The sequence below is a fragment of the Chiloscyllium punctatum genome, chromosome 13 (genome assembly GCF_047496795.1).
Source record: "Chiloscyllium punctatum isolate Juve2018m chromosome 13, sChiPun1.3, whole genome shotgun sequence".
Taxonomy (NCBI): domain Eukaryota; kingdom Metazoa; phylum Chordata; class Chondrichthyes; order Orectolobiformes; family Hemiscylliidae; genus Chiloscyllium; species Chiloscyllium punctatum.
In genome coordinates, this window is record NC_092751.1 from 31,387,242 (window position 1) to 31,402,873 (window position 15,632).

General features: G+C 53.2%; 1 long non-coding RNA gene across 1 annotated transcript in view; it reads right to left on the reverse strand.

The window, feature by feature from the left end:
• Positions 1-15,632, reverse strand: part of LOC140484490 (uncharacterized) — a 70,940-nt gene that overhangs the window by 35,303 nt on the left and 20,005 nt on the right. The window contains exon 2 of the long non-coding RNA XR_011962190.1: positions 8,715-8,819. This is a non-coding gene — a long non-coding RNA (uncharacterized lncRNA). The remainder of the gene's footprint in view (positions 1-8,714; positions 8,820-15,632) is intronic.

Sequence of the window (15,632 nt, forward strand, 5' to 3'; positions counted from 1 at the left end):
GTAAGGAAGCGGGGTGAGAGAGAGGGGCGTGTGAGAGAGACAGGGGTGAGACAGAGAAGGCTGAGAGAGAGGAGGGTGAGAGAGAGGTGTGAGAGAGAGAGGGTGAGAGAGAGAAGGAGTGAGAGAGAGAGGGGGTGAGAGAGGGAGAGAGAGGGCTGAGGGAGAGAGGGTGAGAGAGAGAGAGAGGGTGAGATATAGAGTGTTGGTGAGATAGAGTGGTGAGAGAGATAGAGAGGGGTGTAAGAGAGAGGGGTGTAAGAGAGAGGGGTGAGAGTGTGGGATGAGAGAGAGGGGAAGGGAGGGAGAGGGAGAAAGAAGGAGAGAGAGAGAGAGTAATGTAAGAGAGAAAGGGGTGAGAGTATGAGAGGGCTGAGAGAGGGATGAGAGAGAGGGAGGAGTGTAAGAGAGAGAGGGGGTAAAAGAGGGATAAGAGAGAGCGGAGTGAGAGAGATAAGTGAGAGAGAGAGAGAGAGGCGTGAGAGAGAGAGACGGGGTGAGATAGAGGGATCGAGAGAGAGGCAGTGTGTTAGAGAGGGCAGTGAAAGAGAGAGGGTGAGAGAGAGAGAGGACTGAGAGAGAGAGGTGTGAGAGAGGGAGAGGTGTGAGAGAGAGAAGGGTGAGAGCGAGAGAGAGAATGTGTGTGTGAGAGAGAGAGAGGTGAGAGAGAGGGTTGAGAGGGAGATAGGGGTGAGAGAGAGGGGCGTGTGTGTGAGAGAGAGAAGGGCTGAGAGAGAGAGGGTGAAGAGAGGGGTGATACTGTGAGAGGAAGAGAGAGAGAGAGAAGGAGTGAGAGACAGAGAGGGAGCGAGAGAGAGAGTCGGGTGAGGGAGAGAGAGGGCTGAGAGAGGGGTGAACAAGAGAGAGAGAGGGGTGAGAGAGAGCGGGTGTGTGAGAGAGAGAAAGGATAAGAGAAAGGGGAGTGAGAGAGAGGAGGTGAGACAGACATGGGGTGAGAGAGGGTGAGAGAGGGGTGAGAGTGAGAGGGATGAGAGAGGGGGGGATGAGTGAGAGAGCGTGTTGAGAGAGAGGCGGTGAGAGAGAGAGAGAGAGGGAGAGAGAGGGACGGGGTGAGAGCGTCAGGGGGTGAGAGACGGGGGAGAGATAGAGGGAGTGTGTGAGAGATGGGGTGAAAGAAAGAGAGGGTGAGAGAGAGGGGTGAGAGAGAGGGGTCAGCGAGAGCATGGAGTGAGAGAGAAAGGGGCGAGAGAGAGAGGGGTGAGAGAAAAGGGTGAGAGAGAGAGGGGTCGAGAGTGAGGGAGTGTGTGAGAGAGGTGAGAGAGAGGTGTGAGAGAGAGATGGGTGTGAGAGAGAGAGGGGAGAGAGAGAGTGAGAGAGAGGGTTTTGAGAGAGAGGTGAGGGAGAGGGGGCGTGAGAGAGAGTGGGGATGAGAGAGGGGTGAGAGAGATAGAGAGGGGTGAGAGAGAGGGATGCGGGTGGGAGAGAGAGGGGTTGACAGAGAGAAAGGGTGGGAGAGAGAGGAGGTGAGACAGACAGGTGGTGTGAGTGGGGCGTGAGTGAGAGGGTGAGTGAGAGTGGTGAGACAGAGAGAGGGGTGAGAGAAAGAGGGGATGAGTGAGAGAGGGTGTTGAGAGATAGGCGGCGAGGGAGACAGGGGACGAGATTGAGTGTGTGAGAGACGAGTTGAAAGACAGAGAGGGGTGAGTGAGAGCATGGGGTGCGAGAGAGAGGGGTGAGAGAGAGAGGGGTGAGATAGAGATGGGTGAGAGAGGGGGGTGAGAGAGAGAGAGGGGTGTGAGTCAGTGAGGGTTGAGAGAGAGGTTCGAGAGAGAGTTAGAGAAAGATGTTTTGAGAAAGGGGTGAGAGAGAGGGGTTTGAGAGAGAGTGGTGGATGAGAAATGGGTGAGACAGATAGAGAGAGGTTTAAGAGACAGGGGAGAGAGAGTGGGATGAGAGAGCAGGGTAAAGAGAGAGGGGAAGAGAGACTGAGTGTTGTAAGAGAGAGGGGTGAGAGAATGAGAGGGCTGAGAGGGGGTGAGAGAGAGGGAGGAGTGTAAAAGAGAGAGGGGTAAGAGAGGGATGAGAGAGAGGAGTCAGACAGAGAAGGGTGAAAGCGAGAGAGAGAGAGGGTGAGAGAGAGGGGTAAGAGAGAGGGTTGAGAGAGAGAGGGGTGAGTGAGAGAGGGTGTTGAGAGAGAGACGGCAAGAGAGATAGGGGGCGAGATTGTGGGCGTGTGTGAGAGACGGGTGAAAGACAGAGAGGGTGAGGTAGAGGGGTGAATTTTAGGGGTGAGCGAGAGCATGGGTTGAGAGAGAGAGAGAGAGGTGAGAGAGAGGAGTCAAAGATAGAAGGGTGAGAGCGAGAGAGAGAAAGGGTGGGAGAGAGAGGAGGTGAGACAGACAGGTGGTGTGAGTGGGGGGTGAGTGAGAGTGTGAGAGAGGGGGGTGAGACAGATAGAGGGGTGAGAGAGAGAGGGGATGAACAAGAGAGGGTGTTGAGAGAGAGGTGGCGAGAGAGACAGGGGTGAGATTGAGGGAGTGTGTGAGAGATGGGTGAAAGAAAGAGACGGTGAGGGAGAGGGGTGAGAGAGGGGGTGAGAGAGAAGGATGAGAGAGAGGAGTCAGAGAGAGAAGGGTGAGAACGAGAGAGAGAGAGGGTGAGAGAGAGGGGTAAGAGAGGGTTGAGAGAGAGAGGGGTGAGTGAGAGAGGGTGTTGAGAGAGGGGCGGTGAGAGAGAGGGGGAGAGAGTAATGGGGTGAGAGAGTGATGGGGGTGAGAAACAGGGAGAGATGGGGGAGAGAGAGCGGTGTAAGAGAGAGAGGGATGAGAATAGGAGAGGGCTGAGAGAGGGGTGAGAGAGAGGGAGGAGTGTAAGAGAGAGAGGGGTAAGAGAGGGATGAGAGAGAGGGGTAGAGAGCAGAGGGGGAGAGAGAGGTGAGAGAGAGAGGGCTGAGAGAGACGGGGGAGAGAGAGAGTGCGAGAGAGAGGCAGTGTGTGAGCGAGGGCGGTGAAAGAGAGAGAGGGGCTGAGAGACAAGGGAGAGATAGAGGGGGTAGAGAGAGGGGGGAGACAGAGAGAGGGAGAGAAAGAGAGGGTCGAGAGAGAGGGGCGAGAGTGTGAGGGGGACAGAAAGAGGTGGTGCGAGAAACAGGGGGCGAGAGGGAGGGAGTGTGTGAGAGACGGGGAAAAAGAGAGAGGGTGAGGGAGAGCGGTGAGTGAGAGGGGAGAGCGAGAGCATGGGATGAGAGAGGGTTGAGAGACAGGGAGTGTGTGAGAGAGGGGAGTGAAAGAGAGAGAGGGTGAGTGAGAGAGGGTGAGAGAGAGAGGGATCAGATAGAGAGGGGTGAGAGAGTGAGGGGGCTGAGAGAGAGAAGGGTGGGAGAGAGAGAAAGGGATGAGAGAGCGAGGGGGTGAGAGAGAGGGAGTGTGTGAGAGGTGGGTTGAAATGGACAGAGGGTGAGAGAGAGGGGTGAGGGAGAGAAGGGTGAGAGCGAGAGAGAGAGTGGATGAGAGAGAGAGAGGGATGCGAGAGGGAGGGTGTGAGAGGGGGTGAGAGAGTGAGGGGGTGAGAGAGAGAGGGGGATGAGAGACAGAGAGGGGGAGAGAGAGGGGTGAGAAAGAGAGGGGTGAAAGAGAGTGAGGGGTGAGTGAGAGCGGGGTGAGAGAGAGAGGGTAAGTGGGAGAGATTGAGGGATGAGAGAGAGGGTTGAGAGAGAGAGAGTGGTGAGTGAGATAGTGAAGTGAGATAGAGCGAACGGGTGAGAGAGAGAGAGGTGTGAGAGAGAGAAGGAATGAGTGAGAGAGGGTATTGCGAGAGAGGCAGTGAGAGAGAGGGGTATGGGAGAGAGGCGGTGAGAGAGACGGGGGTGAGAGAGAGGGGATGAGAGATAGAGAGGGGTGAGATAGAGAGGGGTGAGAGAGTGAGGGGGGTGAGGGAGAGAAGGGTGAGAGCGAGAAAGAGAGAGGGTGAGAGAGAGAGAGGGATGAGAGAGAGGGTGTGAGAGAGGGGTGAGAGAGTGAGGGGGTGAGAGGGGGGTGAGAGAGAGAGCAGTCAGAGAGAGAGAGGGATGAGAGACTGAGAGGGAGTGAGAGAGAGAGAGTCGGGTGAGGTAGAGAGAGGGGAGAGAGAGATGTGAGAAAGAGAGGGTTGAAAGACAGTGAGGGGTGAGAGAGAGAGATGGGGTGAAAGAGAGAGAGGGTGAGAGGGAGAGATAGAGGGATGAGAGAGTGGGTTGAGAGAGAGAGAGGGGTGAGTGAGAAAGTGAAGTGAGATAGAGAGAACGGGTGAGAGAGAGAGGTGTGAGAGAGAGGAGGTGAGTGAGAGAGGGTGTTGCGAGAGAGGCAGTGAGAGAGAGAGGTGTATGAAAGAGAGAGGAGGTGAGACAGACAGGGGTGAGAAAGAGGGGGTGAGAGATAGAGAGGGGTGGAGAGAGAGGAGGTGAGACAGACAGGGGGTGAGAGAGAGGGGGTGAGAGAGGGGAGTGAGAGAGAGGGTGAGAGAGAGTGGTGAGACAGAGAGAGGGGTGAGAGAGAGGGGGATGAGTGAGAGAGGGTGTTGAGAGCGAGGCGGTGAGAGAGAGAGTGGGAGAGACAGTGACGGGGTGAGATAGTGAGGGGGTGTGATATAGAGGGGCTGAGAGACAGGGAGAGAGATAGACGGAGAGAGTGGAGGGAGAGAGTGAGGGGGAGAGAGAAAGGCGCGAGAGAGGGGGGCGAGAGAGAGAGAGAGAGAGACGGCGAGAGAGAGGGACTGTGTGAGAGACGGGGTGAGAGAGAGAGAGGGTGAGAGGCAGGGGTGAGACAGAGGGGGTGAGAGATGGGTGAGCGAGAGAGAAGGGGGTGAGAGAGAGAGGGGGGCGAGAGAGAGGGAGTGTGTGAGAGACGGGGTGAAAGAGAGAGAGGGTGAGGGATGAGAGAGAGGGGTGAGAGAGAGAGGGGTGAGAGAGAGAGAGGGGTGAGAGAGAGAGGGGTGAGAGAGAGAGAGGGGGGTGAGAGAGAGAGGGGGTGAGGGAGAGAGAGGGGTGAGAGAGAGGGGTGAGAGAGAGGGGTGAAAGAGAGGGGTGAGAGAGAGGTGTGAGAGCGAGAGAGAGGGGGGTGAGAGAGAGAGAGGGGTGAGAGCGAGAGAGAGGCGTTGAGAGAGAGAGAGCGAGGGGGGTGAGAGAGAGAGAGACGGGTGAGAGCGAGAGAGAGAGGCGGTGAGAGAGAGAGGGGTAGAGAGAGTGACGGGGTGAGTGAAGGGGTTAGAGAGAGAGGGTTTGAGAGAATGGGCAGAGATAGAGGGGGAGAGAGAGGGGGGAGAGAGAGGGGGGGTTGAGTGAGAGAGTGTGTTGAGAGAGAGGCAGTGAGAGAGGGGGTGAGAGAGAGGAGGTGAGACAGACAGGAGTTGAGAGAGAGGGAATGAGAGAGAGAGGGGTTGGGATAGAGAGGAGGTGAGGCAGACACGGGCTGAGAGAGAGGGGGTCAGAGAGAGGGTGAGAGAGAGGGTGAGAGAGGGAGAGGTAAGAGAGAGAGGTAAGAGAGAGAGGTAAGAGAGAGGGGTGAGAGAGGGCTGAGAGAGAGAGATGGGTGAGAGAGATGTAAGAGAGAGGGGTGAAAGCGAGCGAGAGAGAGAGAGGGTGAGAGAGAGGGGTGAGAGGGAGATGGGTGAGAGAGAGTGGTGAGAGAGAGAGGGGTGAGAGAGAGAGATGTAAGAGAGAGGGGTGAAAGCGAGCGAGAGAGAGACGGTGAGAGAGAGGGGTGAGAGGGAGATGGGTGAGAGAGAAGGGGCATGAGAGAGAGAGAAGGGTGAGAGAGAGAGGGGTGAGAGGGAGATTGGTGAGAGAGAAGGGGCGTGAGAGAGAGAGAAGGGTGAGAGAGAGAGGGGTGAGAGAGAGGGGCGTGAGACAGAGAGAGGGGTGAGAGAGAGAGGGCTGAGAGAGAGTGGGTGAGAGAGAGTGGTGAGAGAGAGAGAAGGGTGAGAGAGAGGGGCGTGAGACAGAGAGAGAGGGGTGAGAAAGAGAGTATGGGCTAGAGAGAGAGTGGGTGAGAGAGAGAGAGAGTGAGAGAGAGTTTGTGAGCGAGAGAGAACGTGAGTGAGAGAGTGTGGGCAAGAGACGGAGGGAGTGAGGAAGAGAAGGGGTGAGAGAGAGAGAGTGGTGTGTCAGGGAGAGGTTCTGAGAGTTGGGTGAGAGAAAGGGGGTAAGAGAGAGGCGGGAAAGAGAGGGGGGGAAGAGAGAAGGGAGAGAGAGGGGGTTGAGAGGGGTGAGAGAGAGCGGAAGAGAGAGAGAGTGGATGGGATAGGGGAGAGAGAGGGGTGAGAGAGAGGGATGAGAGAGAGGGATGAGAGAGTGGGATGAGAGAGTGGGATGAGAGAGTGGGGTGAAAGACCGGTGAGAGAGAGGGGAGTGAGAGGGGGGAGAGACAAGAGGGAGAGAGGAGTGTGAAAGAAATGGGGTGAGATGGGTGGAGAGAGAGGGGAGAGAGAGGGGGAGAGAGAGGGGAAAGAGAGGGGTGAGAGAAGGGAGAGGTAGGGAGAGAGAGGAGGAGAGAAAGGGAGAGAGAGAGCGGGAGGGGGGGAGACAGAAGGGGAGAGAGGGGGTCAGAGAGAGGGGGAGAGAGGGAGGGGTGAGGGAGGGGGAGAGATGTGGCGAGAGAGAGTGGGGAGACAGGGGGGAGAGAGAGGTGGAGAGAAAGGGGAAGGGAGGGGTGAGAGGGAGGAATGACAGAGGGGTGAGAGAGGGGGGAGAGGGGGAGGAGGGGGTGAGAGAAGGGGAGAGAGGGGGGAGAGAGAGATGGGGTTGAGAGGGATGAAAGAGCGGGAGACATATGGGGAAGGGGATGGGGAGGGGGGAGAGAAGGGGTAGAGAGAGGAGTAGAGGGAGAGGGTGGCAGAGAGGGGGGTGAGAGAGAGGGGTGAGGGAGCAGTGAGAGAGTGGTGAGAGAGAGGGGAGTGAGAGAGGGGTGTGAGAGGGGGGAGAAACGGGAGTAGAGAGGAGTGTGAGAGAAGGGTGAATGAGAGGGGGATGGGAGAAATGGTGTGAGAGAAATGGGGTGAGATGGGTGGAGAGAGGGGAGAGAGGGGGAGAGAGAGAGGGAAGAGAGGAGGGAGAGAGGGGAGAGGTGGGGTAGAGAGAGGAGGAGAGAGAGGGAGAGAGAGAGCGGGAGAGAGGGGGAGACAAAGGAGGGAGAGAGGGGGGCTTAGATAGAGGGGAGAGACGGGAGGAGAGAGGGTGTGAGAGAAGGGTGAGAGAGAGTGGGAGGGGAGACAGAGTGTGAGAGAAATGGGGTGAGATGGGTGGAGAGAGGGGAAAGAGAGGAGGGAGAGAGGGCAGTGGTGGGGGAGAGAGAGGAAGAGAGAGGGAGAGAGAGGGGGAGAGAGAGGGGAGAGAGAGGGGGGAGATGGGAGAGCGAGGGACAGAGACAGTGGGGAGAGAGAGGGTGGAGAGAGGGGGAGAGAGGGGGAGAGAGGGGTAAGAGAGAGGAATGAGAGAGGGGTGAGAGAGAGGGGAGAAGGGGAGTGTGGTGGGCGAGAGAGATGGGGAAGTGTGAGGGGTGAGAGAGTGGTGTGAGAGAGAGAGGGGTGAGACAGAGGGGTGAGACAGAGGGGAGGGGGAGTGTGGCGGGGGAGAGAGAGGGGTGAGAGAGAGGGAGGGGAGAGAGGGTGAGGGAGGGGAGAGAGGGGGAGAAGTGTGAGGTGGAGAGAGGGAGAGAAAGGGGGGAGTGAGAGAGGTGGAGTGAGAGAGGGGGAAGAGAGCACAAGGGGGCAGAGAAAGGGGGAAGAGAGAGAGAGAGGCCGGGAGGGAGAGAGGGTGAGAGAGAGATGGGTTGAGAGTGATAGGGAGTGTGAACGAGGGGTGAAAGAGAGGGGTTAGAGAAAGGGGTGAGAGAGAAGGGTGAGAGAAAGGGGTGAGATGGGGGGAGAGAGAGAGGGAAGAGAGGGGGGAGAGGAGGGAGGGGGAGAGTGGTGGGGGAAGATTGGTGGGCGAGAGGGAGGGGGGTGAGAGAGAGGGGGAGAGTGGGGGGGTGAGAGATGTGGAGTGAGAGAGGAGTAGAGAGCACAAGAGGGGCAGAGAGAAAGGGGAAGAGAGAGAGAGAGAGAGGAGGGGGGAGGGAGGGTGAGAGAGATGGGTTGATAGTGAGAGGGGATGTGAGCAAGAGGGGTTGAGAGTGTGAGGGGGTGAGAGAGAGGGGTGAGAGAGTTGGGTAGAGAGAGGGTTGAGCAAGAGAGTGGGGCGAGAGAGGGGGTGAGTGAGTGAGAGAGAGAGGGGGCAAGAGAGAGAGAGGTGCAACTGAGCGGGAGGGAGGGGATGGAAATGAGAGAGAGAGTCTGAGAGAGTGAAAGAGCTCACGAGAAGGGAACGAGAGAGAGAGATAGAAAGATAGATAGAGAGGGGACAGAGCGTGATAGGGAGAGATAGAGGGCAAGCCAGAGACAGAAGGATGAGGGAGAGAGGGACGCAAGGGAGAGAGAGAGACGGGTGAGAGAGAGGGTTTGGGTGAAGAGTGAGTGAGGGGGAGGGAGAGAGAGAGAGTGAGAAAGAGAGAATACGAGTGAGGGGGTGAGAGCAAGGGAGAGAGAGACCGAGAGAGAGAGAGAGAGAGATGTCTCAGGGAGGACCAGTCCAGCAGAGGTGAAAGCAGGACCCTCACCAGATGGTGTGAATGAAGCCTAGAATGTAGCTGTACCTTGCCCAGCTCTGTGTCTATGTCCTGTCTTCCGGGTCTGAATACAGAAGTTCACGAACCCCTCCCTGTGCTGTTTACTGTGAGTGATCTTACCGGCTGCAGGATTTACTGAAGGCTCCAGACCTCCCTCTTCATGTCTCTCTGACTGATCAAGCGTCTTTGATGTGGTTATGGACGAGACAAGAGTTAGGAATTCGGCTGAGACAGGAACATCCAGATGACCGACAGGAGACAGAGAAACAGACAGAATGGGAAATTAGACTGATGCAGTCAGGCTTACACATGGAGAATGGCCCTGAGTCCACAGAGATCTGGAAAATCCCAGTCTCCATCCCTGGCCTGTGCTGCAGCATCGCTTTGGAGTGGAGAATTCTATTGGCTCAGGATCTGGAGAAGCTGCAAGAGTGAGAGACACTGACAGAGGCAGCACTTAGACCCACACAGTGAGGGATACCACATGGAGAGAGACTGAGTTATATCACCAGAGTGCAGGAAGGTATCAGGATCACACAATGGTCATGATGAAAGGGGTTGTGATTCATGGTGCACGGGGATCAGTACTTAGTGACAGGTGAGCTACGAGTGGGACAGGTGATGGCCTCGTGCTATTCTCACCCGACTGCTCATCCAGATGTTAATGCCGGTGTCCAGTATAACCCATCTAACTGCCTAATATCCTCTTAGTAAGGAAATCTATAATAGACAGCGGGTCTGACCGACACATGATCCAGACCCAGAGCGATGGGGTTGACTCTAAACTGCTCTCTGTAATGATCCAGCAAGGCACTCAGCTCAAGGGCAGCTCGGGGTGGGCATGCGATGCTGGCCAGCCAGAGACAGCAACATCCCATGAGTGAATTAAACACAACACTGTTGGGAGTTGTCCCTTAGGTTCCTTTTATATCTTTCCCCTCTCATCCTGAACATAGGCCCTTCAGTTCTGGACTACCCCACCCCTGGGAGCAGTGTCCTGGCCAATCATGTCGGTAAGCTCATGGACAGGACTTTAACCTGACAGAGAGGATGCAGGGCCAGGGTTCAGGTGAAAGGAGCTTTCCAAATCCAAAGAGAAATGGCAATGTAGCTGAAGACAAGCAGAAAGGAACAGGAAGAGACAGAGTTTAACTGAAACTGTACATCAGTGAATTGGACTGTGACAAGAAATTGTGGAAATAGTCAATTGTAATGTTCTTATTTGGAATGGATAAAGTCTCTACAATAAGGTGGATGGACTGTGGCACAGAGATAAATGAGATTTAGTGGTGACAGGGTGAACAAAAGGTGGAACATGAATATTTTATTGTACACCTCCTTGAGGGGTCTCAGGAAGTGCAGGATGGGTAACCCTGACAGTAATGGGTAACAAAGGCATTACAGTGAAAGCATTTGGCCTCAGATGACGAAGCTGAATCAGTCTGAATGCAGATTCTGGGTAACACGTGTCAAAAACAGAAGCAGGAGAACAGTTTAGAGGCTGCCTAACAGCATTTCATTGCTCAGACCTGTTACACATTCCAATGAATTCCTGTGTAATACAAAGGCACTGTGATAATTCTAGGAGATTTCAGTCTTTGTATAATCTGGGACAGTCACATCGGCAAAAGGGATATTCTCCGAACTCCTCTTTGAATGTTTGTGTCAGTGTTTCTTTGAATAACACGTTGTGCAAATGGCCAGGGAGGTGACTATCTCAGATCGACCGTTGGGTGATGACGCTGAGGGAAGGAGTAATGTCACACTGAGATATCCTCTGGGAAATTGTAGTGTAGTGGAATTCAACGAGATGATGGATTTTTAAAGTGACCATAAAGCACACCCTGCAATCACAAGCAAAGGCATTGACATGTGTTTGAGAGGAGAACTGACCAAGGTAAACAGGGGAAACAGTGAAGTGTATGGCTGGTAATGGACAGTGCAAAACATTTACAGTCAGAGAGATGTAAAGTACAGAAACAGGGCCTTCGGTCCAACTCATCCACGTCACCCACATATCCTAACATAATCTCATCACATTTGTCAGCACTTGGCCCAAATCCATCTCAACTCTTCCTATTCGTATACCCATCGAAATGCCTTTTAAATACAGTAATTGTACCAGTCTCCACCACTTCATCTGGCAGTTAATTCCATACACGCAACACCCTCCACATCAAAAACGTTGTCCCTTACGTTCCTTTTATATCTTTCCCGTCTCAGCCTCAACCTGGGCCCTCCAGTACTGGACTACCCCATCCCAGGGAAAAGAACATGTCTGTTATACCTATTGATTTGTCTCATGGTTTTATAAACCTCCATATGGGTGCCCCTCAGCCTCAGACATTCCAGGGAAATCAGGCCCAGCCCATTTCACCTCTTCCTGTAGCTCACATCCTCCAATCCTATCAGCATCTTTGTAAATCTTTTCTGAGCCCTTTCAATTTATACAACATCCTTCCGATAGGGAGGAGACAAGAATTGCACGCAATATGTCAAAACTGGCTTATCCAATGTCCTATACAGCCACAACATGAGCTCCCAACTCCTCTACTCAATGCACTGATCAGTAAACACAAGCATACCAAACAACTTGTTCACTATCCTATCGACCCACAATTCTCCTTTCAAGGAACAATGAACCTGCACTCCAAGGTCTCTTTGTTCAGAAACACTCCCTGGGACCTTAACATTAAGTGTTAAAGTCCTGCGAAGAGTTGCTTTTCCAAAATGCAGCACCTCCCATTTATCTAAATGAAGCTCCATCTCCCACCCCTCAGCCCATTGGTCCATCAGTTCACCATCCCATTGTAATGTGAAGTAACATTCCTCGCTGTCCACTACACCTCCAATTTTGGTGTCATCTGCAAACTTACGAACTATACCTGCTGTGTTCACATTCAAATCATTTATATAATTAATGGAAAGTAGTGGACGCAGCACCGATCCTTGTGGCACTCCACTGGTCACAGGTCTCCAGGCTGAAAAAAAATACCACCCACAACCACCCTCTGTCTTCTACCTTCCTGCCAGCTCTGTATCCAAATGGCTGGATTTCCCTGTATTCCATGAGATCTATCCTTGCTCTCCAATCTCCCATGTGGAAACATTTCGAACACCTTACTGAAGTCCATATCACTCACATCCACCGCGCTGCCCTCATCAATCCTTTTGTTACTACTTCAAAAAATATCTTGAGACATGATTTCCCACGTACAAAGCAATGCTGACTATCCCCAATTAGACATTGCCTTTCTAAATGTATTCAACTCCTGTCCCTCATGTATCCGTCTTTCCACGTGCCCATGACTGACGTCAGGCGAACCAGTCTGTAGTTCCCTGGCTTGACCTTACCACCCTTCTTAAACAGTGGCACCATGTTAGCCCAACCTCCAGTCTTCTGGCATCTCACCTGTGTCTATCGATGATACAAATATTTCAGCAAGAGGCCCAGCAATCACTTCTTCAGCTTCCCACAGAGATCGAGAGTACACCTGATCAGGTCCTGAGGATTTATCCAGCTTTAACCATTTCAAGAAATCCAGCACCTCCTCCTCTGTAATATGGACATTTCGCAAGATGGACATCATCTATTTCCCAATGCTATTTCCCAAATCATCATTCTATTCTATATCTTTCTGGTCCTTCTCTACAGGAAATACTGGTTCAGTTTCTCCCCCATCTCCTGCAGCTCCACGTGCAGGCTGTCTTGATCTTTGGGAGCCTTATTCTCTCCCCAGTGGCCCTCTGTCCTTTATGGATTCATAAAAACATTTTGGATTCTCCTTAAACCTATTTGCCAAACAATCTCATGTCCCCTTTTTTTGCTCCTGATTTCCCTCTATCCCTACACAACACTGCAATCTCCCCCTCCCTGACTGATCCCTACCCATCACTGCACTGACCCCTTCCCTGACTGATCCCTACACAAAACTGCAATCTCCCCCTCCCTGACTGATCCCTACCCATCACTGCACTGACCCCTTCCCTGACTGATCCCTACCCAACACTGAAATCACCCCCTCCCTGACTGATCCCTACCCAACACTGCAATCTCCCCCTCCCTGACTGATCCCGACCCAACACTGCAATCTCCCCCTCCCTGACTGATCCCTACCCAACACTGCAATCACCCCCTCCCTGACTGATCCCTCTCCAACACTGCAATCTCCCCCTCCCTGACTGATCCCTACCCAACACTGCAACCTCCCCCTCTCTGACTGATCCCTACCCAACACGGCACTCACCCCCTCCCTGACTGATCCCTACCCAACACTGCAATCTTCCCCTTCCCGACTGATCCCTATCCAACACTGCAATATCCCCCTCCCTGACTGATCCCTACCCAACACTGTAATCTCTCCCTCCTTGACTGATCCCTATCCAACACTGCAATCTCTCCCTCCCTGACTGATCCCTACCCAACACTGTAATCTCTCCCTCCCTGACTGATCCCTACACAACACTGCAATATCCCCCTTCCTTAGTGATACCTACACAACTCTGTACTCACCACTCCCTGCCCCCCGAAGGTTAGATCGCATGGAATCCAGGGGTTGTTGGCAAGCTGAGTACACAATTGGCTTGATGGTAGGAAGTAGAGGGTAACAGTCAGACTGGAGGCCTGTGACTCGTGGTGTGGCTCAGCGGTCATAAAATCACAGAATCCCTCCTCTGTGGAAACAGGCCCTTCGGCCCAACACGTTTACTGGCCCTCTGAAGATTATTTCACTCAAACCCATTCCCCTACTTTATTACTCTACATTTACCCCTGACTAATGCAACTTACTTACACATCCATGAACACTATAGGCAATTGAGCATTGCCAATTTACCTGACCTGTCTATCTTTGGACTGTGTGAGGAAACCGGAGCACCCAGAGGAAACCCACGCAGACATGAGGAGAACGAACAAACTCAGTTGGGGTGGCATAGTGGCTCAGTGGTTGGCACTGCTGCCTCACAGTGCCAGGTACCCAGGTTCGACCCCAGCCTCGGGTGACTGTCTGTGTGGAGTTTGCACATTCTCCCTGTGTCTGTGTGGGTTTCCTTTGGGTGCTCCGGTTTCCTCCCCATTCCAAAAATGTGCAGGTCAGATGAATTGGCCAGGCTAAATTTCCCATAGTGCTAGGTGCATTTGTCCAGGGTAACTATTGGGCAGGGAGAATGGCTCTGGGTGGGTTATTCTTCGGCAGGTCGGTGTGGACTTGTTGGGCCAAATGGCCTGTTTCCATACTGTAGGAAATCTAACCCTAACAGGATCTAACCCACACAGACCATCCTGTGAGGTTGGAATTGAACCCAGATCCACGGTGCTGTAAGTCAGCAGTGCTAACCACTGTGCCCATGTGCCGCTGAGCTGGTCAGTGCTAGGCCCATGGCTGTTTGTTATCTATATCAATGATTTGGATGAGGATGTTTAAGGCATGATTAATAAGTTTGCAGATTACACTAAAGTAAGTGAGGAAGATTCTCAGCAATTGCAACAGGGCCTTGATCAGCTGGGAAATTGGGCTGAGAAATGGCAAATGGAGTTTAATACAGACAAGTTCGAGATCTTGCATTTTGGAAAGTCACATAAAGACTGGGGTTTCATGGGGAATGGTAGGACCTGAAGGAGTGTAGTGGAGCAGAGAGACCTTGGATTCCAGGAGCACGGCTCTCTGAACTCAGGGAGACAGGGCAGTGAAGAAGGCTTTCAGCACAATGAGCCCTTCGCCAGTCAGGGCATGGAACATCGAAGTTGGGAAGTTCTGTTGTAGTTGTGCAGGATGTTAGTGAGGCCGCACTTGGAATATTGTGTTCAGTTGTACCCACCTTGCTATCGGAAGGATGTTATTAAACTGGAAAGATGCAGAAGAAACTTCCAAGGATGTTGCCAGAACTCAACTAGACAGATATAGAGAGAGGTTGGACAAGCCAGGACATTTTCTTTAGTGTGTAGGAGACTGAGGGGTATCCTTATAGAGGTGTATAAGATCATGGGAGGCATGGATAGGGTGAATACACTCAGTCTTTATCCAAGGCTTGGGGAATCAAGGATGAAAGGGCATCAGTTTAAGGTGAAAGGGGAAGATTAAAAGGGAACCTGAGGGACAATGCTTTTACCCAGAGGGTGGTACACATACGGAATGAACTACCAGTGCAAGTGGTCGAGGAGGATACATTTAATAACATTTAAAGTGCACTTGGACAAATACATGGAGAGGAACGTATTGGAAGGATATGGGCCAAGTGCAGGGAAACGGGGTAAGTGTGGATGGACCAGTTTGGGCAAAAGAGCCTGACTCCATGCTGTAGAACTCAATGACTCTATGAACATACCCAGGTGTCCCATAATACAGAAGCGACCAAAGCAATAGGAACACAAGCCGGTACAAATGTGAAATAGTCCTGCAGAGTTTCACAGGAAGCCAGCCTGGCCGTGCAGCGAAGGACTCCTGGTACAGGAGCTGTGGTGAGAAGCCCATAGAGAACTGGGGAAGGAAGCTGGAAAGCTCACTCCACTGCCGATAGCCTGGAGGACCCCCGGCTGGGATAAGGCAGCTGGGATCCGGTCACCCCAGGGAAAACTACAGGCTGTGACCGAGCTCGCTCTCCAACACAATGAGCAGGAGAGAACGTTGTAGGAAAATCTCACCCACATGGGACTACTCCAGTTCCAATTGGGAAGAGCCCAATCCAGTGAAAGGAGGGTCTCTGGGGATGGGGAGGCAGCCTCAGGTTACATTGACAATCTGAAAGGACAGTGTATGAGCTCCAAGAAGCTGCATGGGTCCTGTACACCTACAACACGGAGCAACACACATCAGGCCCTAGTAGGAGGTGCCAGGAGCAAATACAATCCCTAGGGAACCCGGGGTCCTTCCAGAATGGGATAATGTGTGCCTTTCGGGTTCTACCTCCCCAGGGAGATAACGACAGGCCCCACACTGACACATCCACACCCTCCCACGGATGGGGAATCCCACTGCCTTTCTCCCAGGTAACTGAACCTTTTGCCCCCTGCGCTGACCCACAGACGGACCCAGATTCCAT